The 14,654-nt window shown below is 39.8% G+C and overlaps 1 protein-coding gene across 2 annotated transcripts in view; it reads right to left on the reverse strand.

Moving 5' to 3' along the window:
- The window catches only part of ARL15 (ADP ribosylation factor like GTPase 15), a 479,210-nt gene that overhangs the window by 272,961 nt on the left and 191,595 nt on the right, over positions 1-14,654 (reverse strand). The window lies entirely within an intron of this gene.

The raw sequence follows: 14,654 nt of genomic DNA on the forward strand, positions 1-14,654 counted from the left end.
GCTTCCTCTGGGTCTCCCATGTGTGTGCAGAGGCCCAAGGACTTGGGCCATCTTCCACTGCCTTCCCAGGCCATAGCAGAGAGCTAGATCGGAAGAGGAGCAGCTGGGACTCAAACTGGAGCCCATGTGGGATGCCGGCACTGTAGGGAGGGGCTTCACCTGCTGGGCCACAAGGCCAGCCCCATAGGAATTTTCATGAGTATAACCACTGATGTTAGGAAGAGAACACCGGATGGTTAGAGTTTTGAGGATCCCCGTGGACTGAACCACAATCTGCTCTTTCTGAGAAATCTCTCACTCATTGTATAATGAATCTGTCATGTGTATTTCATTGATTAAGTGAGCACTGCTCTATATGGACAGATCAATCTATCTTTTGTTATTAGCACTGAGATTTTAAAAGTCTGCATATTTAACTGATGGATTTGATAAAAATCTCCATCTTATAATTTTAAGTGCTCACATATTTAATGTTTACAATGCAGCAATATTGCATTATCCAGAAATTGGTATTTTTCTTCCAGAGTCTTTTCCCACTCATGCTTAACTTTTTTTAAGTTATAGATTTTATCCTGGCCTAACTAAAGTAACTGTTCATTGGAAAGCAAGCCAGGAAAGGGGCCAAATGTTTCCTGAACAATATAATCCCCACAATTTTGAACCTGAGATGATTATAAAACTATCTCTTATTTATTTACAATATCATTAATAGTTATATGTATTGCATATAATGTGCAAAATGGCATAAGTGACATACAATAACTGCACATATTTAGTGTGTAGTCTCATAAGTTTTGACATCATCATGCCTTGTGAAGCCATCACTACAATCAAGATGGTAAGCATGTCCATCACTTCAAAAGCTTTCTTCTGACTCTGCATCTTCCTCTTTCAAATCTACCACTGTGTCCCTTTTCCCATCATCAGGCAACCACTGGCCTTTCTACCATGAAATACTAGTTTGCATTTTCTAAAATTTTATATAAACAGAATATAAATTTATTCCAGTATGAGGACACGGTTTTGTCTGCCTTCTTTGACTCAGCATAATTTTAATTTTTGAAGATGTTTATGAGAGGCCAGCATTGTAGTTAAGGCAGCATATGGGCACCAATTTGAGTCCTAATTGCTCCACTTCTGATCCAGTTCCCTGCTAATGAGCCTGGGAAAGCAGTGGAAAATGGCCTGAGTGCTTGGCCTGCACCCAACTGGGAGACCCTCAGGAAGCTCCTGGTTTCTGGCTTCAGCCTGACACAGCCCGAACCACTGCAGCCATTTAGGGAGTGAACCAGTGGATGGAAGAGTGGTCTCTCTTTTGTTCTTCCTTTTAAATAAATTGAAACAAATCTTAAAAAAGTTTTTGAGAGGCAGAGAAACAAGAATATGGGCAGGAAGAGAGCGCTCCCATCCATGGGGGTCACTCCTAAATAATTTCAGAATGGGTGGGGCTGAACAGAAACCAAAGCCAGGAGCTTAGAACTCAATTTGGGTCTCCACATTGGTGGTAGTAACCCAATTACTTTGAGCCATCACTCTTGCCTCCCAGGGTCCACATGACCAGGCAGCTGGAGGTAGAGCTGAGAATGAACGGAGTACTCTGGTGTGGAACATGGGCATCTTAATCTGCATGTTTAACCAACAGGCTGACCACTCAGCACAGCATAATATTTAGAGATTGTCCCATGTCGTTGCAAATATCAATAATGAATTCATTTTTATATGCTAAATAGTATTCCACCATATGGATGTACCACAATTTGTTTCTCCATTCACCAACTGATAAAATTTGGGTTGTTTGTAGCTTTACAGTGTTACAAATGTTACAAACATTTGTGTTTTTTAAAAATTTTATTACATAGAGCAGGTTTCATGTATTTACAGTTCTAAGAAGATAACCATACTTCCCTTCCTCCCAGATCCCTCAATTCCCCTCCTGTTTTAAACATTTGTGTACACACAAATTTTCATTTCTCCTAAGAGAAGAACATCTTGCTTGGAAAAGTGATATGGATTTACATCATTGGAGACAATCTGTTTTCCAAAGTATTTGTATCATTTATACTTCTACTGATGATATATGAGACTTACAGTTTGACATCCTTGCCAAGAATTGACATTATCAAGCTCTTTAAAAATAGCATTCAAAAAGGTGTGCTATGGTTTAACTGTTCTTACCTAAACATTAGTGATGCTGAGCAACTCCATATGTGCTTATTTACCACCTCTATATCTTCTTTGACAAAGTATATCTTCAACTCTTTTGTCCATTTAAAAATTGCTATTTACTTTCTTATTGAATTCTGAGTGCTGTTTATATATTCTAGATACAAGACCTTTATCATGATTTGTAATCATTTTTTTTCTGAGTTAATGACTTTCTATTCTCCTAACAGTAACAGAACAGAATTTAAGTATTAGGAAATCCAATTTATCAATTTTCCTTTCATTGATCATGCTTTGGTATCTATCCAAGAAATCTCTGCCTAGTCAATTTCAAAAATATTTTCTTATTTATTTCCTGCTAGGAGTTCTATAGTCTTAGGTTTTAAATTTACATCTAATACCCATTTTGATTTAATTTTTATGTAGGGTTCAAAGATAAAGTGCCTTGAAATCTTGTTTGATATAGCATTTCTGTCTATTTGCTATTAATTCTAACTTTACTGGTATTTAACCAAAAAACATATATAGTCATGTATGCAAAATTTTACATAATTCTAAGAGAGCATTCATCTTTTATTTAATTATAAAAATACTTAATTATCAATTAGATTAAGCATGTTAATTAGATATTTAAATCCCTCAAATGTATTTTATCTGCTCTATTTCTCTTGATGGAAGGGGGGCGGGGGGAGAGAAGAGAGGGAGAATTATCTTCTATCTGCTACTTTACTACCCAAATGCTTAAAATAGCCAGGGCCCAATTACTTGGGCAATATCTTGGTGCCTCCCAGGATCAATTAGTAGGAAGCTGGATTGGAAGCAGAGAATCTTTTTTGTTGGTTATATTTCTTTCTTGAAGTTTGCTGAAGTTTTCAAATACCTTTTGCTTCTTCTTCTTAAAAATATTTCCTTTTTTTTTTTTAGATGAATGTGATCTATTTTAGATTTTTTTTTTTTTTTTAATTTGAAAGGCAGATTTACAGAGAGGCAGAAAGCGTTAGAGAGGGAGAGAGAGAGAGCCTTCCATCCGCTGATTCACTCCCCAGATGGCCACCACAGCTGGAGCTGGGCCGATCCAAAGTGAAGAGCCAGCAGCTTCTTCCAAGTTTCCCACGCAGGCACAGGGGTCCAAGGACTTGGGCCATCTTCCACTGCTTTCTTAGGCCATAGCAAAGAGCTAGATTGGAAGAGGAGCAGCCAGGATCCAAACCCGTGCCCATATGGGATGCTGGCACTGCAGAAATTGGCTTTACCTGCTATGCCACATCAGTGGCCCCATATTTCCTTTCTTAAGAAATTTCATGGAGTTAGCATTGCAGTACAGCAAGTTAAATCACTACCAGCATCCCATATTAGCATTGGTTCCAGTCCTGGCTGCTCCACTTCCAATCCAGCTCCCTGCCAATGAACGGGGAAAGGCAACGAAGGATGACCCAAGTGCCTGGGCCTCTACCACCCATGTGGGAGTCCCAGATGAAGTTCCAGGTTCCTGGTTTTGGCCTGGCCCAGCCCTGGGTGCTGGTGACCACTTGAGGAATGAACCAAGGATGGAAGATCAATCTCCTTTCTCTTTCTAATTCTGCCTTTCAAATAAATCTTTTTTAAAAAAAGAAATTCAATCTTTTAAAAAATTCCCAGAGGAAAATGAACACAGATAAAGCAAAAATTGTTTTTGATCCCAGTGAACTCCCACTCTATCTCCTTAAACAGTTTACCACATAAGCTGGTACCTGCAGAACTTTCTTAAAAATGCAACCATGAATATGTCATTCTATCTTCATTGTTGTTGTGTGTATCTTTAAGATATAAACTTCAAATTTTTTGTTAATTAACATCTTTAGGTTAAGAAAAGAACAAAATATCCTTTTACAATTCTTTCTTCTTATTTGACCCTGCAATTTCCCAAGTTGAAATCAGAAATAATGCCTCTGTGTGTGTGTGCGCGTGCGCACGTACGTGTGTGTAAGAGAGAGACTGAGATTTGAAAATTAATGTTTTTTTTCTTCACAATATGTCTAGGTATGGATCTTTTCTCATTAATTATACATGGCACTCAGAAGCCTCATTAAATCTGAACACTTCTTTTTTTCACAGGAGGCTGTTTCATTATTACTTCTTTGATAACTGTATCCTCTCCAGTTTCCTCTTTGTCTGCTTTTAGAGCTTGGAAACTGGAACTTCCAAAACAATTCCCTGTGTCTCTTGAATTTTCTCACATAGTTCCCAAGTATTCCTTGTGTGTGGCATCCTGGGGAAATTCCCTAACTCTGTCTTTAGTTTCACTGGTTTCAATGTGAGTTGTGTCGACAGATATTTTTATTTAAAATTTTAAAAATTCCAAAGTTCCTTTCTCCAGCTCTCTGAGTGTCGTCTTCTGATGACTCTACTACCTCTAGGCCCTTGGCTACTTCTCCCGTGGGTTACTGATTGTTCGTATTGTGGTGTGTCAGAACGACAGGCTCACCTTTTGTTTGAGACTCTTTGTTTGCCAGCTCTTTTGTTTACCACCGCCTGTTTCCAGTGATTAATGGGGACAGACAAGTGGCTTGTCTCCTGTGTGTGTGGGCTTCCTAACCCACCTGGCAGTCAGCACATTATTGAGGCACTGCCCTACCTCTCCGGGTCTAGCACCCACACTCAAGGATTTAGTTTGTGGGTAAACACAGCTGCTATCCACTACTTAACACAAGGAGAAAAGAAAAATAAAGGCAGAGTTCCAAATGTGGAGGTCCAATTAATAACTCTGATGAGCTCTTTGATTAATAATCCTGGTGAATTCTCTTTCTACTTCATACTTCCTTTGTCTGTATCTCCAGTTTTGTCTTGTTTTCTTTTCTTTGTTATAGATTTAAATCTATTTTTGTGATAAATTTAACTTGTTATTATTTGTTAGCTTGTTTTCTGATAATTTTTTGTTAGCCCCTGGGATTCTGGCCAGGGAAGAAAAAGACATAATTTAAAAAAAAAAAAATCAATTTCCAATTTTCAATCACATAAGTTGTTTAAATCTAAGTGTTCACATATTAGCAAAAATGCTAATAAACCTTACATAATAAATCCTTCACATTATTACCTCTCACAATGATGTATCAGTGAATTTCAAAGATATAATGATAAAGCGTCTTCAGTAGTCTTTCCACAATCCTTTAGGGGTCAAGAAATTGAAAACAACATATTTGTGATGTCTGGAATCATCTCTAATCCAGTACTATTGTATTCAGCTTTGGAGCTGTCAGAGAACCAACCCAGGCTGTTTAGTGAGGAACAGTGACAAACCTAACACTTCTTCAACAGTTGTCAAGTTCCATCCCAATTACAGGAGTCTCTTAATGTTTAACTGTTTCTCAGATCGTTCATCATCATCATGGTCTACACCACTCTCCCAAGAAAATATTCAAAGAAGAGGGCTCAGAGGTGTGTTAACGCTTCTGTGTGTGCCCACACAAGCACACCCATGTGTGATAGGGCAGGGACCGTGTTCTCGGGGCCTGGAATGTAGCTGGTATTCATGAAGTATTCACCGAAATGAATTAAAGAACGATAAAGTAATGTTGTATTTCTTAAGGGTCTGGCATTACTCTAACATTTTGGGGCACAATGTGACAAATTTCCCTCCAGGCTGAAACTGTTGATATATTTTATAACAGAGTGAACCCTTAAGATTATGGGATGCCAGGCCAGCTCTCTGCTATGGCCCGGGAAGGCAGTGGAGGATGGCCCAAGTGCTTGGGCCCTGCACCCGCATGGGAGACCAGGAGAAGCACCTGGCTCCTGGCTTCGGATCAGCACAATGTGCCGGCCACAGCGGCCATTGGAGGGTGAACCAATGGCAAAAAGGAAGACCTTTCTCCCTTCTCTCTCTCACTATCCACTCTGTCTGTCAAAAAAAAAAAAAAAAAAAAAAAAAAAAAAAAAAGATTATGGGATGCCTTACAATGATTCATAATTCTCCCGTTATATCCCATCTGTAAACATAGGTCCCACGGGCACCTATGTGAATTTTGTCCCACCTTTCTTTTTCCCAGACCTCCCTTTTCTCTGTAGTTCCCTCTGTTCTCTCTACAGGATCCTAATTGCAACCAGTAATCAATCGTGTGGCAATGCTCGCCACAGCAGGTTATAACACTTCTCAAACAGCACCATGATAGGAACTTGTTTAGTTATTCTTGGTTACTTGTGATTCTATGTATGTACACTGAGCCTCACAATACACACAAAAAAAAATTGCTTTGAGAGTTACTGAAATGTCTACTGTACAGTAAGTAAGTAAATAATGAACAATTGAGGCACTCAGGAAGAAAGCAACATAGAGCGAGTAAGGCTCTTACAGTTCTCCACAGTGACTGGACACAGGCTGCATGATTTGTAGGGGTGAAAGTGAAGTAAATCCTACGAATTTCAAGATTAAAAAAAAAAAAAACAGTTGTGCTACACACCAAGAGGGGAACAGTTAGCAGCAGCAGCAGCTGCCATAAAAGAAAGCAACCTTGGAAAAAGTTAAGCGCCTTGCCCGATGTCCCATGGCTTATTTTGTTAAAGGAAAATACGGTTCTCTCGACTTCCAGTGCTGTTGCTACAATATCACACGGAAACCAAATACATAATGAAAATTAGTTGTTATTATGGCAACCCCTGGGAGAAACAGAAATACTATTCCCTTGTGAGGGATAGAAAGTGAAGCGAAGAACCCAATACACATACTCTGTGAGGATGTTCGGTAAAGTTGAAAGACATGAGACGGCCTGATTGCCCTTAAGGAGGAAACAGTGACACAGCAGCAGCCTGCAGGGGCACATGAGATCCCTATTTTCAAGGGAATCAAAGGGCCAGAAACCAGTTTCCAGAACATTCTATAGTATACTCAGTCTTAGAATAAGTGAACTTCTCAGTGCTATATGAGATGATAACTGGGAAGATAAAATTTTGTAAATTTCCTAGGGCACACATCCAGAGGAAAACAAAAATGAAGGTCAGGTCTACATCAGCCAGTAACAGACTTCTGGGCCCCTAGATTCATGTATTTGGCTCTGCTGCCTGTTTGGCTCAGTTTTCCCTTAGCAAGTGTAAAAAACGCTTGAACACCACCACCCTGGGATCAAGTTCAACCAATTCAGATAGCTGTGGCCTTTTAACTCATATCCAAGTGACTTGGCTTTATACCAATATCATTTCCCCTAGTAGAGCCTCGGCCTAAGTGAGAGCGTACACAGCTGAGGGAGCCAGGAGTTAACTGGTGTTCCCATTCCCCAAAGGCCTGGTTCTCTTCCTAGATAAGGAAACAATACTATATCAAGAAGTTTCCATCATTCGCTATTACATCCCACACTAGATCCACGACTATAAAAAGAGCATTAGCGGAAATACCAACTATTCTTAAAGCAGCTCTCTTGAGGAGCTTTGGGCAATTTAACTTTTCTCCTCCAGCCCAAACCCTTGGGAAATAAATTGAGGTGATTTATGAAAACTTGCATTTTGCGGATAAGAAAACAAGAAGTTTGAATGCAGAGAATGGCAGAGTGTCTTGAGGTAATACTTCACTAGCTGGACTGTATTTCTTCTTTATAATTGGATAACAGATATAAAGAATACGCATGTCTACTTGTGTGTGGCTGCCCTGGTACTCATTTGTGGACCGGGCACAAGGAACTCCATGTGGACTGGGTCTTACTTGAGCCTTCCTTTTGCACTGTTATGTTCCTCTGTGTGACATGATTTGCAGCCACCCATCCCACAGTCACCTGTGGAAATATCAAAATGAGTTTTCCAATGGCGAGTTACAAGCAGCCTGTATCAGAAACACCTGTACCTCCACCTGTCAGTCCAAGAAACAAGACAGTAATAACCTGTGCAGGTCTGCTGCCTGTGCTGCTTCTTTTCTGTTATATGGTCTTTACTCCTTCTCTGTCTGTACAGTGTAGCGTGACTATCAGAGAAAGGGATTACATTAAAACCAGAAGCATTTAGCTGGATTTTATTTAAAATGAGAGGTGGCAGTGGGGTTATGGAAGGGATAAGGCTTGATGTATATATATATATATATGTATATATATATACACACACACACACGTATATATAAATGACTGAGAGATCTCACTGATAAAAATTAAACTTCCCTCCAAAGTAGGTTTGTATTAAAGGAGACTGAAGCAAGAAATCTCCATTTTAGTGAGACATCAAATGGAATGGGTACAAAAGGTAGAAATTACAAGAGGCAGCGGTGCCCCCTGGATCATCTGGCAAGAGTTCCTGAAGAAATAAGGAAATGCAAATAACCTGGACACCCTAAGATAACTAGCAGGATATAAACGGCCAGCACCTTTCACTACGAAGAGGCGGATTCCTCCAGGCAAACAAAGGAACACGGCAGAGTTCGACATCTGTTTCATATAACAGCTTGGCTGCTGAAGGAAGCAACCTTTAACAAAATGACTTAGCTGACAATCCTCAAAAATCGTTCACTCACTATTGCCTGGGCTGAGGCAAATGGGCAAATGGACACATTTTGCACTTTTCAGACTGTCCTTACTGCTTTCGAAAAAAGAATAGATGTGGCTAGTGTTTGCCCAAAGTTGAAGATGACCATGTCCCACATCAGAGTGCTTGGTTTGAATGCCCAACTCTGGCTCCTGACTCCAGCTTCCTATTAATGTGGACTGTGGAAAGTAGCAGTGATGGCTCAAATAATAGTTTCAGCCACTCACATTGGAGACCTGGATTGTGTTGCCTGTTCGTGGCTTTAGCCCCAGCCCCAGTTCAACCCTGGCATTGCAGGCATTTGAGGGGTAAACCAGTAGATGGGAGCTTTCTCTCTTTTTGCCTGTCTCCAAACAAACAAAAAACCCCACCAAAAACAGTAGTCTTTTCATTATGCATTGTGGGTAAAAAATAAAAGTAAGATGCAAACAACAAAAATCTTCATGAACTTTTCTCTTCAGTTTTTCTTTGCTTTTCCCAATAGCAGCTGGGAAGACAAGAATGCTGACGAGTATTTTGGGTGTGGATGGTAGCCCATGTGGGGGCTGGAGGACAATTCCTACAAGCCATTAGAAAATCAGAGGAAGAAAACAAATCATTTGACAAAACTGATTATGGTTCCAGAATTTAGTTAGGGAGTATCACAATGTCTCGATCCTTACCAATAAATGTTAAGAAATGAAATTGCCATCTCTGGATTCTATCAATTCACATATAAAATTTCAAAATCAAGAGAAAAACATCCACAAAGGCATAAAAGTCTGTGTGTAGATTTAAGAAAGGGAAATTTCTAAAATACAAAATTACCTAAGCTTTGATGTCCCTGCATGATGACTGCTTTCGACTCACCCAAATGCCAGATGCTTCCCTTACCTTAGTGATGTGGTTAAAGCACACAAGCCAATAGAGAAGAAAGCAATTAAGAGGAAATTAAAAAGAGGTTTTTCAGGTGAAATCTGAAAAATAGACAGTAGAGATAAGGTGGAGAAAGACAAAAACACTTCAGACTAATTCCTGTGGAGTGCCAAAACCAGGCTAGATGCTGATGAGGTTCTTTCCAGTTTAAACAGGTAGAACACGTGGGTGGAAAAGGTCACCTCACCTAAAAGGGAGACCGGCATGACCACAAAAGACAAAGCAAGCAAAATGGTATCTGTGCGACTGTGAGAAACCTTGGGAAAAAGACTTCATTGAAAGGTGTCTTTTGGAGGACAGCAGTTGGGAGTGGAGAGTGAGAATACAATTACAGGAAAAGTAAATCTTCCATGATGTTAGCTACAGGCCAGGCAGACTCTAAATAGTTGGCCTGCATTAACTAATTTGGCCCAGGATTATAGGAGGTGAGGACCATTATTATTACATTCTACAGATAAGGCAATGGGCCCAGAGTAGGATGAATTTGCCTAGAATCACCCACAGGATGACTGGACTTTGACACAAGTCATTCCCAAGAAGGAAAAGTCTTTGAAAGATTAAGCCATCTATCTATCCAGGACCCTGCTAGTTTCCTGCACAACATACAGAAAAATAAAACTAATCAAGAGCAACCCGAGTTGATAATTAAAACAAAAAGAGAAGGGATTTATAGTAGCTTCAACAAAAACCTCCTGAATGAAAGAACACATAGAAAAACAAAAGTTCACTGAGTAATATCATGGTGTATTTTTCACAGGGATCAGGACAAACATCCAAGCTTTGCTGGATGGTATTAGCATGTCCCTTCAGGTACAAAAAAATTAACCTAGAAATCTGTGCTAGGCCTCTTACAGGAATTAATATTTGGCTTTAATGAAGGCAGACAAGTTAGGACACTTGAGGCTCCCTAATGACCGTTACTGTGTGGATGCAGGGCCAGGGCTTGTGTGACACTACCTGGCATCTAATGTATAGAAGTTGAGCATCCCTTAACCAAAATGTCTGGGACCAGAAGTATTTCAGATTCTGATTTTTTTGCTTGTTTGTTTCTGATTTTGGAATATTTTCATAGATTTTGCCAATTAAGCATAACTCATCTCAAAATCCAAAATATGAAATTCTTTGAGCTTTATGTGAGTGCTCAAAAAGTTTCAGACTCTAGGAGGATTTCAGATTAGGGATGCTCAACTAGTGTTCAGTAACAGTAGCTGAATAAATAGATTAGAAATAAAACAGGAAACTGAAATGTTTGTGGAAGGTTCTAGATCCTGGGAATGTAGATTCAGAAAGCTGTCTTGTGGAAATCAGAGGGAAGCCCAGCTACAGTACTAGGAGTTAAACCATAATAGAGGGCCAGCGCTGTGGTGTAACGGGTAAACCCACCGCCTGCAGTGCCACAATCCCATATGGGCGCTGGTTTGAGACCCGGCTGCCCCACTTCTGACCCAGCTCTCTGCTATGGCCTGGGAAAGTAGTAGAAGATGGCCAAAGTCCTTGGGCCCCTGCACCTGCATGGGAAGACCCAGAGGAAGTGCCTGGCTCCTGGCTTTGGATCCACGCAGCTCCAGCCATTGTGGCCAATTGAGGAGTGAACCAGTAGATGGAAGACCTCTCTCCATCCCCCTCTCCCCCCCTCCCTCCCTCTCTGGCTCTCCTCATCTCTGTGTAACTCTTTCAAATAAATAAATAAATCTTTAAAAAAAAATAATGGAACCAGTTTGACCTGAGAGATGTCTAAGTAAGACAGAAAATGAATGATAACAGCAGCTTCAATAATTAGAAATTAAGTCCTACTAAGTTTTGAGTAGAGCACGGTATTCACATTTTGTCAATACAAGGTTAGTGAAAAATTACCAACAAATGAAGACTCTACACTGTGGAAATAGTAATAAAAGCAGCATTAGGTAACATGTGGAAGGGTTTCCCCTGTCCTAGGCAATGAGTGGACAAAATACTTCCCATAGCGGGTACATTGGTGAAGGGCACTGTGTACACTGATTCCCACCTCTCAACCAAATAACCCTGGTCAGGTCGCTTATCCTGTGTTTTACTGTCTAATATTGTATTATCTGTCAGATAATAATAACATCCACTCTCTAGGAATGAAGTTGTAAAGATTAAGTGAGAACATATAGGGACGTAGGAAAGAGAATAAGTGAAAAATAGAAGAAACTTTGGAGCTTTGATTTCACAGAGATAGGCTGGAAGTATTGCAGATAAACCAAGGAGAGCAAGCCAGCCTTAGCACAGTGGAAACAGCCTTGGACATCATATCACCAAGCCTGACTATCTTTGTGTCCGTGTTTACATTGTATTTAGGCACAGGCATTTTCCCTCTTAACTTACACTATTTTCAAAAAAATTTATTAATTTATTATATTGGTTTTCATAAACATTTGCATCTTCGCATCACGTGCTTCTTGAAGACAGCAGCTGTGTCTTCTATTCTGTATTCTTGGCTTCTAGGGTCATGCTAGACACACAGTAAAATATGGCAGCATGTCCAGGAAAACACTACTTGAAAAGAAAGTGATGTGAATGAGAATTTTAAGAAATTTAAGGTAAGAGAAGGGGAAGCACCTTCATAAAATAGGAAACTGAAGAAGACAGAATTGCTTATCCATATCATATATTGAGCATCTATTTTATTATACATATACCAAAAAACCTATGTGCAAACATGTATCAGTTGTATGCAAAATATGATTAAGATGCCACCCAAAGTGACTTTCATTAAATTTATCTCCTTTGCTCACTGTTATTTCATTCCCTATCATTTATTCTTACTAGGTAAGGAGCACAAGTTCAAGCCTTTTCCGACTGGGAAGAAGTGGGGAATTGAAGGCTAGAAAGGGGAGCAACGGTGAGCTGACAGAGGCAGAGTCAGGGTAGTAGCGGACAGGAACAGGGCCATGCTCCTCTCCTGGACTAACCCCAGCATAGATAACCTGGGCATTTCCTCACTGGGACTTCAGCACTGTCTGCCTATCTTACCACCATCCTCTTTAGAATTTTCCCCTGAGTTGAAATCTAATAGAACTCTGAATACCCTGTCTGCTCAGGAATCTTCCACCAGCAAATAAGTAAAGTATTTTCACTTGCTGGCCCTAAAACACTCAATTCTTTTCTATAAGTTCTTGGCCAAGCAACTTCCTTTCCTACAACTTGATCCTAATTCTCCCTAAATGCCACAAACCTTATATTGGGATGATCCCTTTGGTATGTAGAAACTGTATTTATTTATTTTAAAATTTATTTTATTTATTTAAAGGCAGAGTTACAGAGAGAGAGAGAGAGAGAGAGAGAGAGAGAGAGAATATCTTCCATCCACTGGTCCAATACCCAAATGGCTGCAATGGTGGAGGTATGTGCTGATCCGAAGCCAGGAGCTTCTTCCAGGTCTCCCACGTGGGTGCAGGGGCCCAAGCACTTGGGCCATCTTCTGCTGCTTTCCCAGGTGTATTAGCAGAGAGACGGATCAGAAATGGAGCAGCCAAGAATAGAACTGACACCCATGAGATGCTGGTGCTGCCAGAAGCGGCTTTACCCACTACACCACAATGGCTTTTATGTATTTATTTAGAGAGAGAGAATGAAAGAAGGAGTGCTCCCCTCCCACTAGTTCACTATAAATCCTTGCAATAGCCAGGGCTGGACCAGGCCATTGCCAGGAGCTCAGTCTCGATCTCCCATATAGGTGGTAGGGACCCAGTTCCTTGAACCATCACCACTGCCTCACAGGGTGTGCCTTGACAGGAAGCTGGAAACAGGCGTAGAGTTTGGATTCAATCCCAAGAGCTCTGATGGATGCAGATATCTTAACTGCCAGGCTAAATAGCCAACCCCAGGATATATTTCAAATCCTAGGCAAACTATGCAGTCTTTATAGGCATTATTCTACTTTTTCATGAGTTCTTGAGTGAGATATAACCTAATACCCAACCTCAGAAAATATCTGCATAAATTAATTAGTAAATAAACCAGCAAATAATCAACTCCCTCTATTGCTTGCTCCTAAACAAGCAACACAGGATACACAATGAAATTCTACTCAAACTCATCTTTTCCTTCAGAAAGTCTCGATGGGAAACAGTTATTTAAGTTGAGGGAGTAAAGGAATCTAAGCTCAGGCTAGAAATCCATTCTCCAAAACTAAGGCATGCCCCGAACTCCAACATTACTGGTCTGACGCAGTATCTGTTCCAATGCATCTGTTCCAATCCTTGAGGCCTACATTTTACCTACATCTCTCAACCTTATCACAGAAGACATACAAACTAAAATATTACCAACAAACCCTGTATTATCTTCTCTAATGTAATTCCCATTTCAACAATGGTTTTTCAAGAAAATGAAACTTGCTTGGAAACACACCTTTTCCTACCTTATCGCCCCCACTCTTCTATACAGGTCTTTCATTGTACTCAGTTTCCGTGGCACAGAGCCAAGGTTATAAGAATTTCCTTGAAGTGCTCACTTTCTCAATTGACCAGGTGCATTCACTCCTTCATCCAACTAAATATCAGACATATTAAATGCCTAATCAACAAATCATCTGAATTTCTTCCATCTGAAGGATATTAATAAATGTTATGTGCCTATCCTCATAATAAAACACTATCAATCATGTTTAAAACCGACAGTATACTCAAAGCACACATTTTGATTTTTGTGGATTTTTTGAGTATATTCCCTAACTTTAAAATATCCATAAACAATTGTATTGTCACTAAGAAGCAGAGTCCCCAGAAACCAAAGAGCAACATTAAAGTACTCAAACCTGACAGAACAGTCTTAAAATTTTTTTCCAGAAAAATTATTGTTTTATGAGAATTTTCATGTTTCATGATTTTTTGGAGTCATAATAACAAAATCAAATGTCTTAAAGAAAAATCAGAGTTTCTGATTCAGGGTTGCTTTACATAGTAACACTTTAAAACCAAAGGTAAAACAGATTGACAGAGGCTAACCTATCCTAGACATAAGTTCTGAAAACAGACAATTCAAAAGGCCAACCAATATTTTATTAGATAGAAATAAGAGTACCCAACACTATTAAAATGGCATGAAGTTGGTGTTTCCATTTCATCAAGCAAAAACAG

Source organism: Lepus europaeus, chromosome 15 (assembly GCF_033115175.1).
Source record: "Lepus europaeus isolate LE1 chromosome 15, mLepTim1.pri, whole genome shotgun sequence".
In the NCBI taxonomy this organism is placed as follows: domain Eukaryota; kingdom Metazoa; phylum Chordata; class Mammalia; order Lagomorpha; family Leporidae; genus Lepus; species Lepus europaeus.